Source organism: Lissotriton helveticus, chromosome 8 (genome assembly GCF_964261635.1).
Source record: "Lissotriton helveticus chromosome 8, aLisHel1.1, whole genome shotgun sequence".
Lineage (NCBI taxonomy): Eukaryota > Metazoa > Chordata > Amphibia > Caudata > Salamandridae > Lissotriton > Lissotriton helveticus.
Genome location: NC_136069.1, coordinates 604,317,599 through 604,339,841, shown reverse-complemented (window position 1 = coordinate 604,339,841; position 22,243 = coordinate 604,317,599). Strand labels below are relative to the sequence as shown.

General features: G+C 40.3%; 1 protein-coding gene across 1 annotated transcript in view; it reads left to right on the top strand.

Annotated features, from left to right (window-relative positions):
- Positions 1-22,243, top strand: part of KLF12 (KLF transcription factor 12) — a 1,139,352-nt gene that overhangs the window by 215,419 nt on the left and 901,690 nt on the right. Inside the window, exon 2 of the mRNA XM_078657427.1 lies at positions 21,216-21,246. The gene's annotated coding sequence lies outside the window, so the exon portion shown is untranslated. The remainder of the gene's footprint in view (positions 1-21,215; positions 21,247-22,243) is intronic.

Sequence of the window (22,243 nt, the reverse complement as noted above, 5' to 3'; positions counted from 1 at the left end):
GTGGTCAAGGAATTACAGCTCTTCTTCATTTAGAACTCACTGACTGTTGTCTAGAAACTTTAGAGTGGTTGTAGCAATGATGCAAACAGTACAAAGCCATATTGACAGTTCGCTCCTTATTGATAAAAGAAACTCATTATTTGGAAACAGATTTTTCTATCAGTTTTCCAAGCCATAGTAAATTAGACATCAATATAAAGTTGAGGAGTATGATTCAGCCAATGTGTGCCTTTTTAGAATGGGTGTAAATTTGCTGTAGTTGAACATTTGTAGGAAGGTTCCTTGGGGTTGTGACGCACTAACTGTAGAGCACCAAACATATTCAATTATGTAAAAGCCTTTTTTGTATGTGTCAGGCATGTTTTTTAGTAAACAGTTGATGGGTTTGAGATGGTTTTTGATTTTGAAGAGTTTATGTTTGTTGAAAATAATTGGTCTCAAGTGTAATTGGTATTTCATCTGTAGTCTAGTTGGAGGTTCAATTTCCTCAAATGCATCAATGTTTTTTAGCAAAGGAAGAGAGAAACTCAGTATATTTAACGATTGATTAAGGTATCATGTGTCCCCAAGGAGGCAAGGGATTTGCATGAATGTAGTTAAATAGTGTAACACAATTTTCTTTTTGAAAATAAAAAATAAAATGCTTCCTCACCATTGGAGTCCTCTCCCATGGCGAGGAGACCACTTAGCAGTTTTTCCTGCCCCTTACTGCCAGGGTTTTCCTAGCAGTGACTGACAGTGAAAATTGACCTCTTATTCCTCCCCTCTAAATTAGGTCAGCGGAATTAGAGGTCTGCCACTGATGGCCCTTAATCCACAGGGCAGTCAGAGGGGGTTAATGATGGTGGAGACGGTGTAGTCTTCGATGTGATTAAACCAAAGATCTGGCCACATCTCAATACATCGGGCAGGCCGTTATGTTGATGGTAAGCATACTCAGGGGCGTAACACAGGCACCCACAGCCCCCACGGTGCGGGGGCCCCACGGTCCAGGGGACCCCCTCAGCTCTGCACTCTGGCCAGAGAGTTCCTGATTGAGCCTGGAGGGGGCCCCTCTTCGTACCATGAAGGGAGGCCCCCTCAATTTTCGTTATGCGAGTGAGCATACTCTGTTGCTGATGCCATGGAGTCTGCTTACTGACAACATATAAACTGAGTCTTAAGTTCTGCTATAGATGCTGAAAGAAGTCTTGGACCTAATTTCATTGGTGAGGATGGATTAATTTCTGCAAAGCAGAACAGCTAGTTTAACGTTCCAGGGGGTAGGGAGTAAACTCCTATGATACAGCTTATTCTTTGTCTCCAGCTAAGCGGTACATTCTGTCCGAGAGACCAGGACCCTGTCGGGAGCGTGTAGTTCATGTGTTAAACCGGTTCATGTTTTAAAAGTGAGGATTTTGGTCCGAAAGCCATCCAGTCGGGAGTAAAGCTTGAACCTCTGTGCACATGTCAGTTGCTGTAATATGAAGAAAAAATGTATGCAGCAAAGCATTGGCCCAGATGCAACATTTCTAAAATGAAGCCTAACATTCTTGTCATTTCAGCCAAAGTCAGAAAACAAAATTCTGTGCAGCTTGTACTGGCTTCTGAAAAAGGAATTTTGTTTAACAACACCAGTCTTCAAACTCTGTGGTGGCCCACGTAGGCGGTGTGAATGGATGTTGAGGATGATGTGATGCTCTAGCCAGGAGAAGGCATTAGTCTATTCTTGGTGACCACAGACAAACTTTGCACTATATAACCAATCCATGATTTGGTGAATGTCAATAAGGGTTACATTGCAATCTCTAACTGGCAAGCAGTAATGACTTTTATCACAATATCTTAGCGGGTTTGTGATACTAAACCTAAAAGAGGAAGAAAACGGACATTTTTCTACTGGGCTCCATTTTTCAAGGATTGTCTATCTAACTTAGACTTGCAAGATTATATACCATGGTATGGCCTAATGAAAGAAAAATATATTATCCATTCTGAATCCATGGCCATTTGTCAATAACCAGTACATTACATTCATTTCATATAGGCCTGTAGTTTGACTCAGTTTTCCTCTCAATATTCTGAGGTGACTTTTTGTTGTATGAAGAGTTGTACAACCTTCTTTCCACCTCCCAAAAATGTTTGGCAGTTTGGAATAGCCAGACCAAATTATGTTGTGTGAAGAAGCTGCTGCATCAAAAACTATGAAGCCTAAAGTTATAGATGGGTTCAGTTCACAAATCACTGAGGACCTCAGACGCAATGATATACCAAGGTGTTTCTCCAGTATAAATATGGTGACTTGTCAATAAGGTACGCTCCAAACCAGTGGTTATGACTAGCAAGCAAATCACACTTGATTACTAATGTCACTAGGATTAAAGCATACAGACAGGCACATATTTTAGCTTTGGTTGAACCCAAGTTTTTTTATTTATTCTCAAACTACCTATAATAAACGTATTGTATCATTATAGTGACCTTTCAGCAACTTTGCAGCTTCTCCTCATTCTATTCCTTTCACAAGTTTTTCCTTGTTGCCTTTCATAAATTCATGACTTACCTAGAGTCAGTGCTTTTGGAAATACTGTTAAGAAGCCTAACAGTGCAGAAAAGAAATGAAATGCCATAACACAACATTATCTTGGATTATTACTCTAACATAATGCAATCAAGTTTTAGTAAGAAGTAGTTTTGTCCATTGAGTTTCTTGTTTCATGGGGATTTCAGTGTTCTTCTTGTAATTTAATTTTGATAGAAGAATTATTTGTTCAATCTAACTTCAAATACTTGGACCTCTTTGCCCTTTATTATAATAATGTCTTTAATTTTAATTATGTACTTCAGCTATTAAAAATTGAAAAGTCACTTTTGAAAAAGTCAGTGCTGAATGCCAGTTTGTTCCAACAACATAGCCTTACAGTTCCCCGCCAAGGGCTATACTGGTTGTTAGAGCCCCTGAACCCAAGTTGTAGGCCCGAGACTCAGGCTGAGGCCTATAACCATGGTCGAAGAAACTTAATAACCGATATAACCAGAGGCAGTAATGATATAAGGCTCCTAGAACATTCTACCCATTAAAGATAACATGTTCTAGCTTCAAAATAGAGCCAAACTGTCTGTAAGACAAACATTGGAATGTTGGAGCTTCAGGCTTATACCAGCCATTATAAACCCTGAACCACTTCATTGTCTTCAATGGAGCTCTCAACATTCCAATGTTCTAGGGCTATACCAACATTTTCGGCTCCGGCCTTTAACAAGGGAGTGGGACTTTAATGGCCGGTATAGCCCAGCTACAAAGGGCTATAAGGCTATTAGAACATTCTGCCACCTGGGGGCAGAATGTTCTAACAAATAAAACAAAGGCCTCTCGGAGCTCAAGGGTTTTTAAATCCCCTCAGGCTCTGACAGGCCTTTATTCACAGCAACAGCTGTGAACAAAATCAACATTGGAATGTTGCTCTGCAGGTATTTACTGGTCCATAGAAGCACGGAGCCATCCAATGTATTTAATGTAGTGCTCCACATTCCAATGTTTTAAAATATTTAGTTTCAATATTGTCAATTTTTTTGATAATCAGAATGTGAGACTGCATTCTAAATAAAGTTTAACTAGATGGAAATGTTTCTCTTGTTTCAAACCAATTGTGTTTAATTTTCAGTGTAGTATTTGGAAAGTACTTGTGACTGTGTATTGAACAACATTTGCATTGTGGTGAAGGATGTGGTTGATTATATGAACAGTATGCACCAAACTATGGCTCAGAGTTGCTAGTGATAACACAATAAAATCTGACTTGAATGACGTGTGGACTCAGACACCTGGACTCAAGCTAGCAGAGCAAGGCAGTCTTAAGGTCTTTCCTTAAAAACATAAGCTTCTCTACCTGTATATGTTTAATAGAATGTAAGTTCCATTCCCTTGTCCACAACTAACAAAAGGTGACCACTTTGGTGAGCCCAGTGATTACAGGGTGCACCTAAAATTTGATGGCTCCCTGACACCAATGCAAATATTTGGACATACTACTGGAAATGATTTGCCCGGTCCTATCCATAAAAAATGTCTCTTGTGGGCAAGGCATAGAGACTTATATTGTATCCAATGTTTCACGTTCTGTCCAATCTATGATATCCTTGTTTATCAACAATCATTGATACCCTTGCAAAAGTACTTCAGATAGAACCTATGGCGAGTGTGCTGGACTGCACCAAGGCACGGTGAGGTGAATTACAAGGTTGGACTGACCATTATCTCAATCTGACAATCAGTGTAGCGGCTGTCTACATTGAAAGGCTCCTTCCATTATAGTTCATAGCTACTTCCTCCATGTGTGTGCATTCCTCTTTGTTTGCTTCCATAATATTTTTAATGTGTTAAGAAAGCTTCTGTACTGCAACTCTCTCTTTCATTTCCCTTAAATGCATCTCTGCACAGCTCAGGTTCACTGTCTTCACTTCACTTCACTGATAGAGAGACATCCAGTTGGCCAGAAATCCAGTCTGGCTCTGTCACGTTTTTCCATTACAGAGGTAGTGTGAAAACGTCCGATGCACTGCTACAATGTTTGGGGATGTTGCTAATGTTGTCGACTAGTGTTCCTAGGTGCGATAGAGCCCTTGTTCTAAAAATATAACATTTGGCTATGCATACTGAAAAGGTACTTCTTGGGTGTAGCTAAACAAGGTTTCTTGCTATACTTGTTTAATGAAAAAGGGAAATTAGAATTGGTTCATAATATAGTCCTGGGTGTAAAAGTGGATAAAATTAAGATGTGTCAGCCCAGTGGTGAATAGACAGATCTGCATCTAGAGGAGAGGGAGGAGTTGCACCTGTGACCTGAATAGGGTTGTGCCTTCCCTCCACAATGCTGGCTCTACCTCCTGTGGTGCATCTGATGTCTCTGCCCTGCACTGTGAAAGGAGAGAAGGAGTCATGTCAACAGAGTGCTCCAGGGCTGTGCCTTTCCTCCACAATGCTGGCTCCACCTCTTGTGGAGTGTCAAACCCCCATCTCCCCAGAGTTCTTTGGAAGTGCCTGCTGCCGTTTTGGGCCTTCTGAGGGACTGCGAGTCGCAAGGAGCTGGAAGCCCGACTCAAGAGGGAGAAGCATGTCGCTGTTGCTGCCATCGCAACATGGATGTCGCCGCTGTAGCTGATGCATTGCACCGCATCTCAAGAAATGTCCCGCAACCCCGAAGAAGCGTGTTGCCGTCGCAGCCGCTGCCGTCGCATCGTGGATTTCACCGCTGTAGCTGACACATTGCACTGCATCAAGAGAAGCGTCTCACAACGAGGAAGAAGCATGTCGCTGTCGCAGCCGCTGCTGTCGCAACATTGAGTAACGATGTCGCCGCTGTAGTTATCGCATTACACCGCATCGCAAGAAGCGTCTCGCATCCACGGAGAAGAGTGGCGCCTTCGGAGCTGCTATCGTCGCATCACTGAACAAGGGTGTCACCGCTGCAGTTGTTCCATTGAGCGGATGCGTCTTGCACAATTGGAGAAGAGTGTCGCCGCCAAAGCCGCTGTCGTCGCATCACTGAACAAGGGTGTCGCAGCTGCAGCTGACGCATCGAGCCGAGACTTCCTGCAACATAGGAGAAGCGTGCCGCATCAGGAAGAACTTGACGTCTTTATTTCTTTGCACCGGATTTTTGCTGCATTTGCATCTTTGCAACACTTTCGTTGCCCTGCATGTCGAATCTTAGGGTACATTGACTCAAAGTGTCGCATTTTAAGACCTAAAGAGAACTAAGCTAAAACTACCATTTTAAGTACAGTATTGTGGATTTTTTTTTGTTTGTGGTCTTGTGATAAGTCTATATAAAGAATACTTATTTTTGATGAGACCCCCAAATCTAACAGAGAGGCTGTTAGGTTGTTTGGGTGTTGATTGTGACTGTCCTTGTGTATCATGCAAACTAAGCTACATTTTATTCTGGCTTCTAGAGTAAGCCACTAAAGTTGATTTAATAGTGGCAGTATGCAGTCAAACCCTTTGATTCCAGATATCATCCTAATTGCTGGATGTAGAATGGCTTCATCAGCGTTAATGATGAGCTTGGTACACCTGCTAGAGCAGAGTTGTCTTACTCCAAGTGAAACAGAAAAAGAGTGCAGAAGGCACTAGGATGAAGCTGGTGTTGACATTTTCTTAAGAAGTGAAGAAATAATGTTGCATCTCTAATAGTGTGAGTGATCTTTGACTCATAAACAAGGCCAATGGGCATCAACCACAATCCCAGTGATTTAACCTAATTTACTGGAGTAAGTGGGAGTAATCAACGTTGAGCTATCCAGTCCATTTTGAATTTGGACTCATGAAGAAGTATAATGAGGACCAATTCGGTTTTTGGCGATTTATCTCTAGGAAGTTCACTGGCTTCCAGTTGTGGAGATTTGTTAGACAATTTTGTGTAGTGCTAATGTCTTTAGGTGAAGTTATTTTTAGGTACAGGTGGGTATCATCTTCATTCAGATGAATCACAATCCCCTTCCTCCTTCATGAGTCACAGTGGCTCCATATCTAAGGTGAACATCAGAAGCATAATGATAGGTTCCTGAGGGATCTCACTAAGTCACAGGGATAGGGCAGAGGTGTTGTTGCCCATCCTGACCAGTTATTTTTGGTTAGTCTGAAATAAGGAAAACCATTCATGAATCCTAATGTATGCAGAAAATGCTGCAAGTGTCCACGTGTATTGCCTTTAAAGGTTCCCAAAGTCAAGTTCTCATTATGTGTTAAAGGTGATTATTAAAACAATTGTGGTGAAAGCGATTGACATGATGACATTTGATGTGATGTGCATTTTCGGGGGATAAATTAAATATTCAATTAAAATAACAATTTCCAATGTATATTGGCCCTTTGTTAACATTTAACATTTGGAATGTCCATTTGTTGTAGCTAAAATATCATCCAATAATAATATTGCAATATGCAAATTAGTGTCTGAGATGTATTCTCTATAATATGTTTTAGTTAATATGCATGAACTTGACAAGTAGTCCTTGAAACCTACAGAACACACATCATACCACGTTTTTTGACTACTTGCAGGTATATATGCAGATCACATATGAAATATGTTTAGAGGATCACATTTTGGTGTCAGCAGGTGAATGTAACAAGTGTGGCACGGTCACCGAGTGAAAGTCATCTGTGACCTCTGCTTTCATTAAGCACACGTTTCAAATATGTATCTCCAAGTCGCAGTGTTTCTGAAACGATGATTTGCCTTTTCCTAAATTAATTTGTGTAGTTTGTCCTGAAATGCACTCACTGAGCTTGTTCTGTCTTTCTGTTCATATGCCAGTTAAGGGCTTTACATTTTTTGTACCAGTACAGTACCAGGCATTTTGTTGGCCAAATCCTAGCTAACCTTTTCCCGCAATCTTCTGATTGAAAGCGCAAATAATCCCGAGTGTTCAATCAAGAAAATAGGAAAAGAAATGGACACTGGTATTAATGAGAGCAAAACGGTTTAGCGTAGCCACGTGCTGCTCTGTAAATATAGACTCGTTTGATAAGCCAATTAATTGTTTTAATTAAATGATAGTAATTTCCAGGGCATGCCATCAGTATTATATCTAGATCTCAATTTTTATTTCTCTAATCTCATTAAAGTAAACTGCTGGTGCTTGAAACCCCAAGATACACTGCAGCCACACTTCCTGCTGTTGCATTGCCTGATTCGGAGTCTGGATGATTTCAGTATATTTCTGACACAGCTAGACCTAATCAGTGCAACAAATCGCTTTTTCATTGTGGAGATACTTAACCATTTTTTTTAATTCACCTTTTAAATTGTTTGCTAAAATATGTCCTAATGTGAAAAAACAGTAAACCATTGTCTGACAAAGACAGTACGTTTGACCTTAAATTATTTTTCCATTTGCATGAGCCTGTGGTGTTTAGTGCTATCTGTTGTGAGCATTTCTGTCTGGCTGTCGAATTTCTGCCATGACTAGGGTAGACTTTGAGCTAAATATTAGAGAACAATGTCTATGTTGGTGTGGTCAATGTGTTTGTGTTTTGTGTGTGTGTCTGTGTGTGCTTGTCTGTGGAGGTGTGAGTGTAGATGTGTGTGTGTTTGAAAGAAAACCATCGCTGTGCGAAATGGAAAAGTATGCTAGTGAATGAAACCATCTACACTAGAACACAAAGTCAGCTCTATCATGACTCATAATATACTCAAAGTTGCATGAAATAGACCAAATTGCGCACTCTTCAAAATATTGCCTTTTTTGGTCAAGGGAAAGTGTTAAGGGGGTAAGTGAAAAGCTTGAGGGTCAAATGAGGTGAAGTTTCTGTAAAAGAGAGTACATTATTTTGGATCAAGATATTTTGGACTTTCTTTATTTCTCCTTCCTTAAGGTTTTTAGTGAATAGGTGGTAATTGTAAAATTATACTTGTCTTGGAGCTCTGAGCGACTTGGAAGGAACACTTATAGTAGATGTGATGTAGGCTTTGGTGAGAAAATGTACAGGAGCCTGAGGACCACGTTATGGGTGGAAGACAGGGTATGGTCGCAGGGGAACTTAAAGGGATTTGCTGTGAGGAGCCAAGAACATTAGAGTGTAATGTAAGGAGAAGCCTAGGATGTTGATGTGGCAGACTGCAGTGTGCCTTGAGTGAGTGCTGAGGGTATACATCTTGCAGCATCAAGTTCCTGTGTTGCTGTGAATTAAGTGTAGACAAGCTAATTTTTATTATTTTGGTGGAGGTTTATTGTTCCTCAACACTCCCTGTTTTTCTTTACATTGTTTTATATAAAAATGATGATATGATACAGCCGCGGGCCGTGGAGGGAGTTACGGTGGGGCAGGGAGGCGGGGAGGGGGAGGGGCAGGGTGGAGGGTGCTAAAGACCGGCATATGGATAATTGCAGGTAAGTAAACAATTTAATTAATAAAACGAATTTCGTAGCTCGCACTGCATCGCATTTTGCGATGCAAGGCGCACTACCAAATTCGTTTTATTAATTACATTGTTTACTTACCTGCAATTATCCATATGCCGGTTTTTAGCACCCTCCACCCTGCCCCTCCCCCTCCCCACCTCCCTGCCATCCCGTAACTCCCTCCACGGCCTGCGGCTGATATGATAGTACTAGTCACAGATAGAAAGCAAACTCTCTTAAGTACAAAACCTTTACACAGCCAACAAACAGTAAGAGGCTTGAGTAGTATCATCATACACTGACAGTTAAAGCACACCTAAATGTATTAATGTAACAAGGCACATCAGAGTCATATATGTAGATATAGACATAGGCCAGTCCACAAGACACAAAGACAAGCTGGTATGGGGGAAGCTATTTCAACTCGTCCTATTTTTAACACTTTGGGACAATAACTATGATTATCAATTCACAACACATCTTACACCATGGCTAGAACTGTGATGGGGTGAGGATGATTCTAAAATGAACTGAAAATTAACAGCTCTTGTGCAGCATTCCTATTCATAGCTACACCTTCAATTGCCATTTGCCCACCTGATCCTTAATAGATGGTGCCATAACTGAAGATCTACTATTGGGCAACAAGAAGTATAATGCTGTTCCATTGACCGTCTAACTAAAATGAGACACAAAAGACTGAGATGGTGAAAAACCTGGACTTTTTTGTCTCTGAAATGTCAGTCAACCTTTAAAAATATGAAGTGATTAAACCACTAATTCTCAGGTGAAGAATGGTGATGGTGAAGCTGGACTACTACAATTTTATTTATACCTCTTTATAGGAGCCAAATACAACTTTCTATAATTCAGAAAAACATGAAAAGAGCTTCATGTTTCCCATTCCATAACATCAGACTAGTACAGCTCTGTTTTTAATCTGCTAATGTTTACCAAACTTTTTGTAGGATAGAATTAAGTAGAAATTAGGTGACCAAAACATCATCAGCCTGATTCATCAAAGACCCGTTTTGCGAGTCTATAATAGCGATTCATAAGGAATCGCTATTACAGACTCGCAAAACGGGATTCATGTAGAAATCGCAAAAAGAATTGTGATTCCTACACATTCCTTATTTGCGAATAGCAAATTGCTAATCGCAAATAAGGAATAACTCCCCATGCATTCCTATGGGCCTTTGGCCCATAGGAATGAATGGGGAGTATTCCTTATTTGCGATTAGCAATTAGCTAATCGCAAATAAGATAGCGATTTAAAGGGTGCCAGGGGTGTCCAAAGGACACCCTGTAGCACCCCTTAAATGCAAATTGAAACAGGTGTTGCGCACACACATGTCCAAAGGACATGTGTGTGTGCAACATGCAACTTAGAAAAATGCTTTTAAAAGCATTTTTCTAAGTTTTCGCTATTTACCACGAGGTTTGACCTCGCGGTAAATAGCGGGCCGAAATTGCGAATTCGCAATTTTTAAATGGATGATGAATTGCATTTAAGGAATCTCAAATAGAGATTCCTTAAATGTAATTCCTCGCAAAATAGCGAAATCGCTATTACCGATTTTTGCATTTGGGATGATGAATCCCAAATGCAAAAATAGCGCTCGCATAGGGCCAGATTCTCAGAATCTGGCCCTTTGCGAGCCGATTTCGGCTTGATGAATCAGGCTGCATGTTCCTAAATATTGTTTACAAAAATATAATCTCCCCAGAGTTATTAATAGACAATCTACGCCCAATGGAGCGAATTTATGTAAGCAACATTTGGGACACACTATATCTGTCAGATATTTTGTTTTTGCTAACAATATTTTTACATACAGCCTTCTAGCAGGAGCATCAGGAATCTGCTCCCTTTTAAAAGTCTAAAATGATTGAGGAGCCAATCACCAGTTGTGAGAGGTCACTTGGGAAAAAGGAAACAGGATACCCAGCACTCCCATCATCAGCCAACGACCCATTCAGAAGAGGCAAATACTAGTGACCACAGTTGCAGACCCATACTTCCTCTTGACTGACCTCTGTGTGTGTGTATGCTTTGACAGTCATGGGACAACACTGACACTCTCCCGATCCTTTCATCTAAGCCAGATTCATAGCTGATCTTTCAATGTGATTGGCGCATTGCTGCCAACATCATAAAACATTTTAAAATCCAAAGTACCCTTCACCAGCCCTTTTTATTTAGACAACCCATGTACCAATTGACTAAGAAACAGCTTGGATGGGTGAATTCAGAATTGTCTGGAAGCTAGGGAACTGCTACTTCACAAACTAATAAATAAATATATCAAAAATGTGATCAATAGATACTTTACACTGGGAAACCCTAGTAGCACTGGTGGCCAGTGGCCTCCCTTCAGGTCCATATATACTGAGATATAATTCACCTATCTGACCCCAAAGAAATTCTTGCCCAAAAAACATAATTTTCCTATAAGCAAATGCATGATGTGCAACTTCTGAGAAATAAAACCCCCTGGGCATCCTTCCAGGCCCTCCCATATTAGAATATGTTCTCCTCTTTGTAACTTCCAATAAGGTGTATGGCATTTAGCCATTATACATAGAAAACTGCACCTCAACAACCATTACAGCTCTGTATACAGTGCTGAGATTGACACCCAGACCTTCCGTCGAAATACTTTGATAGTTGGTACTTACTACAGCTGTTTGCCTGAGTTCTATTTTTTGTCAAATTTTGTTTTAAAAAATTCCTTAAATTCACTAAAACGAAACAACATTAACCCCTTTGTTGTATGAAGTGAAAACCTATTAGTTAATAAATATATAAATACCTGCAAAATAGGAAGAAAATATTAAATCACGCCAAAATCAACATGCTTGGGCATATGTGTAAAAATCCCTGTCAAGGTCTAAAAATGGTCCTCAAATGCCATTAAAGATCAGTGTCAGGTATTTATTTTCTATAGTGAAACCTTTACAGACCATACACTGTAAGAAAGGGATGCACACCTCTTGTACCAGTTTTTTCTTTTTTTTATCGTCTACTTAATCACTCGGATTATCGGGCCAATGGGGAGAAGGCAGGAAGTGGTAGGCTCTTTAAAAAGTGGGAGGGAGAATGGTGAAACCGTGATCGGTTACGATGAGGACGTCAGGCTTTTTAAAACTTTCACAAAGGTACGTAAATCACTGGGATTGAGGCTGTAATGTAAAGCAATCTGACAGCATGGGGAGGTATGAGTTAACGTTTTCTACGGGGTAGAAGGAGTGCAATTAAATTATAATGAACAGTTGTAAGTGGTAGTAAAACGGAGAGTTTGTGAAAACACGCAGTGATTTAAACATTCTCGATAGGAGGGGAGGTTATCTAGTAAAGAGCAATTGATGACGGTCACGGTGGAAGAAGGGGTAGAGATCAGCAAATAAAGAGATTGATGACACTCTCACTAGAAGGGGGAGGAATGTAGAAAATAGGGAGGGGGAGGATGATGTTAAGTGATTGGAGTGTTGTATGTGCATAATAAGGATTTTATCCTGTAAATGTGGCATAACGGATAGATTTTTTATTGTACCTCTTGTTGCACGAGTATTCATAATAAGCACATACAGTAATTATGATGTTGTTTGTTATTTATAGTGACCCCTGAAGAAGGGCGCGAGGCGGCCCAAAATGCATTGGGTTTTTACACAATAAAATCTGCTTGTGATGAATCATGCACTATTCATATTCTTACAAGAGGTCCGGATGGCCACAGTTAGAATATAAGAAACTTGAAAAATGGCAATAAATAAATTCCGCCGGTGGATTCATAAAAAAGATGAAAAGAAGTGAAAAGAAGATTATGTAGTGGTTTAAAAGAGAGTATTCTGATTACAGAATGGAACATTTGAAAGAAAAAAAGCATGTCAAAATGGCGAAATTGAGCTGTGTGACTGTTTTTTTGGGGCAAGATGATGTCCCATTCCTCAGTGCTACCTTTACAGACCAGTCAGGTTCACCATCTGTCAAAAATCACAAAAAGGGGAAAGAAGTAGAAAATGAAATACTAAAAACACAGTCAGAAAGGGAGAAAACAGGAAACTACAAAGTTGAAATAAAGATCACTGGTAGTGGACTAAGGTCTTATGAAGTGGATTGCTGACTATGCAGCCATGGTATTTGGTGCACTGACATTTAATACAGCAGAGCTTTGGGCACCAGCACTCATTCTTTTACAAATAAAGTACTGATTATATACATGTTCAATTTCAATATTGCTAGAGTTCCTGAGTGAAGAGCTAGATCTAGTGTCTACAACCAGTTGATTGCAAGCTACCTGTAGCTCACAGGCAGCTTCAGAGTAGCTCACAGTCTCCAGCTCTTTTTTTTAAATAAGCACAGTTTCACATTTTCATTTTAAAGTTAAGTTGTTAATTTTGCATTATTAGCAACAGGCTGCACATACTCAGGCCTGATAATGAGCAGTGCTATGTCAAATTTATGACCAGTCTAGAAAGAGGTGAAGAACTGAAGCACTGAGATGTAAATGTAAAAAAAAGTCCTTGTCAACTCAATATTGGAGCTGAGAACAAAATTATGTTTGTGAATGCTTTTAAATGGGGGGGGGAAATATGAATAAAAAGTTTCCTTAATTATTAAGTAAACTCTTCATTTTAATTTTGTTTTATTTCAAAGTGTCAGACAGAAGGGCTTTTGCTCCCAGTAGCCTGTAGATAGTGTGTCATATTTATAACAGAAAAATACAGTAATTTGTTGAACCGTAAGAATTTAAAAGAGAAGAAAAATATTTCTATTAAACATTAAGGGCACGATTACGAGTTTAGGTGGTTTAAGGGTGGCCGGTCGTCCTCCGCCGCGCCCCTCACTGCTGAGACTCTCTGCCACCCGCCTGCCAGATTACAAGTTATTTGTAGTCTGGTGGGCGGAGAGGCGTTCCCAGGGTGGTGCCTCTTTCAAAGGCCACAGTGGGAACACTAAATAAACAAGGAGAATCCAACCCGTAGGTAGAGTGAAGTGTTCAACGAATGTTGGAGCACTTAGTGTTGTGTTAAATACCCCTCACACACCAACAGGCGCCTTGGTGTCATGCTTCATCATCGGGGTCTTCGCACCCCTCTAACGGGATGCGGCGTGCTGCGACCTACGACTACGCGGGAGCACTTATAGTATTTGACTATGTGTGGTGCATGTGTGTGGGGTGTATTTATAAGTGAGTGGTGGGACGTGGTGAAGGATTAAAAAGTACCTGGCACATGAGTATAAGGGAAAAAAATGTATTCTAACTCTGGCTGGTACTATTAAAAAGGGTGCAGTGTGAGGTCAAATCTGTAGTATTAATGAACAGGACCTCTGGTGTGCGTCGACATGTTTCGGAGTCAAGCTCCTTCTTCAGGACGGGGGCACAACTTCCCACCTTACTCACGTATTTCTAGATAATATCAAGAATATTTTATAAAAAAGTGAAATATAAAGCTAAATGTGCCTACAGCGGTCTCCTACAAGCTCAATGACTTATAAAGCTTGCTTGCTCACCACCCCTTGTTGTAAATATTTTTGTCCACCCTAAGCGTGGAAGGGTATACTCAGACATGAGTCCCTTGCTCATTGCACCATCAGGATTCAAGCAAGCCGGGCCGAAGACGGCTGTAATGCCAGAAACCGGTCCCCGGAAGCTTGTTTCCTTCCCAGTGTAAGAATTGGCTTTTGTAGTCTGGTCTGCCCTGTTCCCATGATGCACTGGGCCAGGGACAGACTAATTTGCATACAGCCAGGTTCTGAAACTGGGATGATGCAATGAGCTAAAAAACGGTGTTGGATCTAGCCCAGATCTCTTGACTGGGTGAGAGTATTCTGCTTAATTCAGAGACTCTGTCCCTCACCACCCCTTGTTGTAAATATATATATGCTTGCTTCATGAGCAACTAGGAACGTCTGGGGTGTTTGTTGCTTGATTTGCAATTGACTAGGGACATAGTAATCACCGTCTTCCCCCATACGCTGCTCCGCTGAAGTAAGTCATTGAGCTTGTAGGAGACCGCTGTAGGCACATTTAGCTTTATATTTCACTTTTTTATAAAATATTCTTGATATTATCTAGAAATACGTGAGTAAGGTGGGAAGTTGTGCCCCCGTCCTGAAGAAGGAGCTTGACTCCGAAACATGTCGACGCACACCACAGGTCCTGTTCATTAATACTACAGATTTGACCTCACACTGCACCCTTTTTAATAGAACCAGCCAGAGTTAGAATAATTTTTTTTCCCTTATACTCATGTGCCAGGTACTTTTTAATCCTTCACCACGTCCCACCACTCACTTATAAATACACCCCACACACATGCACCACACATAGTCAAATACTATAAGTGCTCCCGCGTAGTCGTAGGTCGCAGCACGCCGCATCCCGTTAGAGGGGTGCGAAGACCCCGATGATGAAGCATGACACCAAGGGGCCTGTTGGTGTGTGAGGGGTATTTAACACAACACTAAGTGCTCCAACATTCGTTGAACACTTCACTCTACCTACGGGTTGGATTTTCCTTGTTTATTTAATATTCCTGTGGAGCAAGAATCCAGTCCCCTTTGCTCTACCTCCCCCGTTTGTTTTTTGCACAGTGGGAACACCTCACAAGGTTCCTGCACCACATGGACTAAAAAATCCATGCCATGCAGGAGCTGTTGTGCATGCACACAGGAGGGACATGTTATGCCCACCTGTGTGCATACACAAGCAGAGGAGGCACGGTTTCCTCTCCACCAGGGTTGACATGGAGGAGGAACCTCCATGTCTCCACCGGCGGGGAGGAAACTGGTAATATGCTTGACAGGACCACAGCAGTCCCACCAAGCATTTTAGGGCCTCTGACCACCACGCCACCTCCAGGGAACTGCGCCGTTCCCTGGTGGCATTGGAGGTCCCAGGGTGGTCTGACCTCCCAACTCGTAATGAGGCTGGTGGACAGCCACGCTACCACAAGCCTGGTGGTCCTCCGACCACCAGACTCGCAATCAGGCCCTAAGTAGTAACGCCTTTCTCCACTTTCAATGAAGCCAGTTCCATGTTAACGTTTAAAGAAGCTTGCTTCTTCACTTTAAATTCCTCCCATTTAAACAAATAGCTGTATTTTTCTGTCATAAATATGGCACCATTTCTACAGACCACTGGGAGCAAGATGCCTGGTGTTTGTAAATGTGACACCTAGGGCCCTATTACGAGTCTGGCGGTCCGAGGACTACCAGACTCATGGTGGTGTGGCGGTGCTGGATCCAGCCACCGATGCACTGACAGTCCGACCGCCCAATTTCAATTCGGGCTGTCAGACTGGCCTAAGACCCCCCATTCCACCAGAGGATGGCTGTTCAGGCACAGGCATAGGAGAGGTGGTCAGAGGCCGAAATATGCTTGACGGGACCGCCATGATCCTTCCAAGCATATTACAAGTTTACTCTCCGCCAGGCTTATCATGGCGAGAGGAAACAAAGGGGGACCTACAGGGCCCCCCTGTGACATTAAATATATATGGATGCACACAGCGGGGCATAACATGTGCCCCCTGTGTGCATGCAAATAGGTTCCTGCACGGCATTGACTTTCGAGTTCATGCCGTGCTGGAACCTTGTCAGGCGTTCCTATTGCAGTGCCTTCTAAAAGGCACTGCCCCCTTTGCAAGGGCACCGCAGGTGGAACCACCATGACGCCCACCCACCAGACCACTCTAAAGTAGTAATCAGGTGGGCGAACGGTGAGGACCTTCAGCGGAGAGGTGATGCAGGGGTTTGCACTGCCACACCACCACTCTTCTGAAAGGTCATAACTAGGCCCATAGAGATATACAAACATTAAAATTATACGTTTTATGACTATATAAACAAAGTTAAGACTTTACTTTAAGTTTCTCCCATTTCAAAGTGCCACCTTTACACACAATCGGCATCTTGCTTCTAGTGGCTGGTAGACATAGTACCATTTTAATAACTGAAAAATACAGCCATTATTTTAAGCGGGAGGAATATAACGTGCAAGTTTATGAGTTAAGCTGTCTACATTTCATCTATATTTGGAGCATGTTGTTTGTTTTAATTTTATATTAGTAATTTTAATGCTTCATTCCATGCAGTGAAATGAGTTCCAAATTGATTATTGTGTCTTGAATTGGGTTTGGAATATAAATTGGAACAATGATGAATAAGTTAGTGTTTGGACAAAATATCGAGTTGTAACTATTTGGAGACAGAAATATTGGAAATAAGATATCGTGGTACATAAAAATAGGGATACATAAATATCGTGATACATAGATTACGTGATGCAACAATATTGGTTTGTGAGGTAAGCAATATCGTTTTAAATAATATTGACGTTTTTAATATCATTGTCAGTAGTAATTTATTGTGTTTTAGTATATATGTATTAATTTTTAAGTGACTATTGTTTATATAAATGTTATTTTTAAGAAACATATAGCATGTTATTTTAAGTGATTTAGAATTTTTATATAATTTTGAATAGTAATCTATAGAGTCGGGGTGGGTTGTTGGGTTTGGTGGGAGATAGGGTGGAAAGTTAATTATGTAATAATTAACCAGCAATTAATTGTTAATTATTATTTAATTGACTATTAATGATGTGATTTATGAAATATTTATTATACTTTTATTTTAGTTGTGGTTTGTGCTATGCTTCTAGGGGTTTAGGGTGGTCAGTTAATTAAGGAATAATTACTTAAGGAATAATTACTTAAGAAGGAATTCTTTTTTGCTACTTAATTATTCATTTGATTTTAATTATGTAATGTATGAAATACGTATTTATTTTTCTTATATTCATGTTGCAGAATGCTAGTTTTGTTGGGGTATCTCATGGGAAGTTAATTAGAAAATAATTAATTAACTATTAATTAAGACTTGTAAATTAATTATTTAATGTTAATTATGTAAAATATGGACTACCTATTTTTTCAATTATATTTTAGTTGTGGGATGCGAAGTTCATAGAGGTATGGGGTGAGAAACTAATTAGATAACAATTAACTATTAACTAGTATGTGTAAGCTAATTATTGAGTTGAATTTTAAATATGTAAATTATGGCATATTTATTTCAGTGGTATTTTAGTTGGGGGCTGCTAGGTTTGTTGGGGGCTAGGATGGGAAGTTAATTAAGTAATACTTGAATAACAATTATTTATTTATTGATAATTATTGAATAGTAATTATGGAAATGTATTAATTGTTTTTAATATTTCTAATACATATATATATTTATTTTTTCATGGTAAATAATCCTTTTTATATAAAGAATTTTCATTCGTTAAAGCTTGCTCTCTCCCAAGAGGCTACCAGACAGTAAAGCATTATTGATGAAATTAACTAAAGGTACACTCTGAAATACTTGAAACTAGAGGGTTCTTTGGGGGTTGGCCTCAGGACAACTTTTCAACATCATAAGAGTAGACTCTAATTAGTTGTGATCTGTATGATTACGAAATGGGAAAGTTAAAAATTTACAAATTTATGGTGATGCTTCATGATTAGTAGCTTAGGCCCATATTATGAGTCTGGCGGTTCAAGGACGTCCAAACTCAAGGTGGCGGTCTCCTGACCACCCTATTACAACTAGGGCGGTCGGGTCACCGTGGGTCCACCCCAATCATCGCAACCGCCAGAGAACTGCCGTTCCCTAGCGGTTGCGCTGTGCTCCTGAGTCCTCAATATGCTTAGCGGGACCGCCACGGACCCTCCAAGGATATTACGAGTTACCTCTCAGCCAAGGTTTTCATGATGGTGAGCCCACCATGAAAACCGTGGCAGAGAGGAAACAAAGCCTCACGCCATGTGAATGCACACAGGGGGTCATTTGTTGTGCCCCGCGTGGGCATTCATCCCAATACTTGCACTGCATGGACTGCAGCAGTCCATGCCATGCAGGCAGTGTCTTTGACATTCCCACTGCAGTGCCTATTTCATAGGCACCGCCCTGGAATGCCAAAGAATCACCCGCCAGACAAGGAGAAACTCCTGATCTGGCGGGCAGTTCAGTTTTGGGAAACCTCATAAAGACAACACAATAGTGGGTAATTTTGAGATTGAGTAGGCCCACAGGATTACCATCAGCGTATGTCACATAGTTGGACAGACGTTTCACCAGGATTGTTGTCTGTGTGTGAATGTGTTGCCTGTGGGAGAGAGTTTTAATTGGTGGGATTGATTGTTTGATGATTTGTTTTGGGGTCATATGCATGAACTTATAGAATGATTTTCTATGTCTTTCTGTGTATGTTACCTGTAAATAATATGAATTTGTTTATGTGAAACATGAAATGTTTTCTATCAACTTGAATGTATTTCCACATATTGATACTTGAAAATAATTGTACATGTATGCACTGACTGAAGTCTCGAACAAAAAATCGTAAAATTGTATACCAATATGAGAAAATGTCAAATATACACAAAACGAAAACATCTTTTAATAAAAATCAATGATTTTTGGATAACTTGGAATGGAAAGACTTATTGCTGTAGAACAGCTCGGTTGTTGAGCCTGTAGCAAGACACTAGTAAAAGGAAATAGGTCAGACAAGATTTTCAGTAAAAGTATTATTGTCCTTTTTCCCCCTTACTCTTGGACCTTAAAGTATCACTAGGGGTTACCCCATTCTTCGATATTTATATATCGGGCGGGCAGTTCCTACATGGGTTTGGCAGTGCGCGAGCTGGCCGGTCCCGCTTCTGCACCGCCAAACTCATAATAAGGTCCTAAGACTTGAAATATAGTGGTATACAGGAAATGTAAAGTGCTGAAGTACAGTGGTTGAAGAAAACAAAGAGTTGCTAAATATACTCATCCATGAGGTTATTTCCTTTGCCTGAAATTCTGGATTCCATTAAACATGCTGTCAGGGCAAGTACTTGTATCTATTTGTTACCAGTGGCTAGAGGCCAGAATTAAATTTCACAGGTTTAAATATTATAGAGGCAGGAAGCTCTCTTGTGTGTCATTACCTTTTCAAGTGAGTCTAACATTATCTCTAAATTGGTGGATGGTATGTGGTATACTCTATTGCTAAGTCAGAATGGGATTCTGTGTGATAATCTGCTTCAGTTACTTTTCATCAGAAAAATATTTTTTTTTAAAAGTGAGGGTTGCCAGCCAGGATGAGGAGAGTTTTTAGTTCCATGTTTTTAATGGCTAATCTACCCAGGTATATAAAAGAGAAACTGTGAGTGCAATAGAAAAAATAGAATTAGTGCCCCTTACTATAATACGTCATTGACAAAACGGACAACTGGCCTGCAGCGCTGTAGTCATGTCATATAGAGCAGCCGCGGCCCGTGGAGGGAGTTGGGGTGGGGCAGGCAGGCGGGGCGGGGGAGGGGGAGGGGCCGGGTGGGGGGTGATAAACACCGGAATATGGATGATTGCAGGTAAGTAAACAATTAAATTAATAAAACAAATTTCGTAGCGCGCCCTGCATTGCATTTTGCCGCGGCTGATATAGAGTTTATATGAAAGACGTTCTACAATTTCACAGTTGTGCAACAAGTTCATAGTAGCAGCAGGACTAGCAGTTTGAAGAAATAATGGTCTAAAGTTACGAGTAGGTGCTAATACATTTTCAATTAAGTGTATTAATAGTCATCTAGGTGTGAACTTGTGTTTGAGAGCACGCTGCAAGAAACTTGATTTTTCTATGCACATAAAAATGTACTTGACTTAAAAAAGGTGTGGTATGATGCCTCAGACCAATATGAAACAAACAAGAAACGACTCCTTTTGAGTGATAGATATGCTACCCTCCCGGCTGAGTTGTGTGCTATACAAATAAACATAACATAAAAGAGTATAATATAAGCCCATATACATTTCTTCTGTTGTTCATAGCGACAGATACATTTGAACTCTGATCAAAAGTTATTTGTGTCTGTGCTGCAGGTTTCACCAGACACTGTTGTTTGAAAGACCCGAGGCAGCATTAATGCCTCGAAATTGGAGCAGAAGTGCTTGCAAGATCTTATTACTGTTTCATTGATCATTAACTGGTTATGGATCAGTATCCCGTACAGAAACTATGAGCATTTATGACTTCAATAAGTGAAGTTTTAACCCAAATTCTCCTATCTCAACGTACCTAGATTCGTACTGCTATCAATTTCAAGAGGGACTCGCCAGGGTATGCAAATTAAACTAATTCCGAGTCTTTGATTTTCTAGGAGTTAAGGTTTTTCTATGTATGTTTACATTCTTAAAGACTGGAAACACGTTGTTCATTAATATCAACCACGACTTAAACATTTTTTGGGAAGAATCATCCACTAATTTGCATATCTTTGTCTCCTAGGTTGCTAAGGATACACTGCAGGAAAGACAGGGTAAGAACCATCTTATCTACAACTTTACCTATGTTTAAATACTTCTGAGATTTGATAATTTCTTGATGCCCGTTCTGTGCCATTTAAGGATGTCTTTTACAATTGACACTTACTCAGAATTGAATTGAGGGTTGACAGCTTTATTTTGGTACATGCAACCAATGTAGTGTAAGTAAATATGTATTAGCTAGTGGACAGAATGTCCAAATGTGGATATTTTTTAAAATTATAAATGTAAAGTATTTGTTAATGCCTCAGCGCCTCATAAAGGTATGGGTTTCTTCCCATGAAAAATGGTTTGTAGTATGGATAAGTGGAAACAACTGTGCAGATGGTGAAGCACCTGGGAATATTTTGCGCTGCAGATGAGTATTATTAAATAGACATGAAAATCTTTAAAAATGTTATGTTTCCCTGGAACATGTCTAGGACTTTTTTTGAAAACGTCAGCAATATCTGCAATATGCAGTTGTAAATCATATAAACCTTCACACGAAGCATATGCAACTTGTTTCCATTAATCTGACTCCTAAGCACTTCGGATTTATGAAATCATGACATAATTATACAATGGTGTTTTGCCATGGCCATAGATGGAGTTCAAAATGTGTTTTCATGACATAAACCACAGCCTTTTCAATTTGCCCATCTATAAATACTTCCTAAATGACACTTCTTTCAATTTAGTGTGATGAATGCGGCCTGGCATCAGATCAGGAATAAAGAAGAAACACACAAATATTCTCCCTGTTTATTGTGATGTTCAATATATGTTATGTAAATTGTATTTTCTTGTGGTTGGACGTATGATACAAAGTATACCAGACAACTTAGACAGACGTGTGCACAGGTCTGTAGCAATCCTTAGGACCTTTGGTCTTTAACGCAGGGGGTTCAGAGATAACCCCCTCCTGTCAGCACCGCCCCACGACAACGAGAACCAAACTCACGTACACTTGTCGCAGGTGCCATCCACTACCACCTATTTCCAAAACCC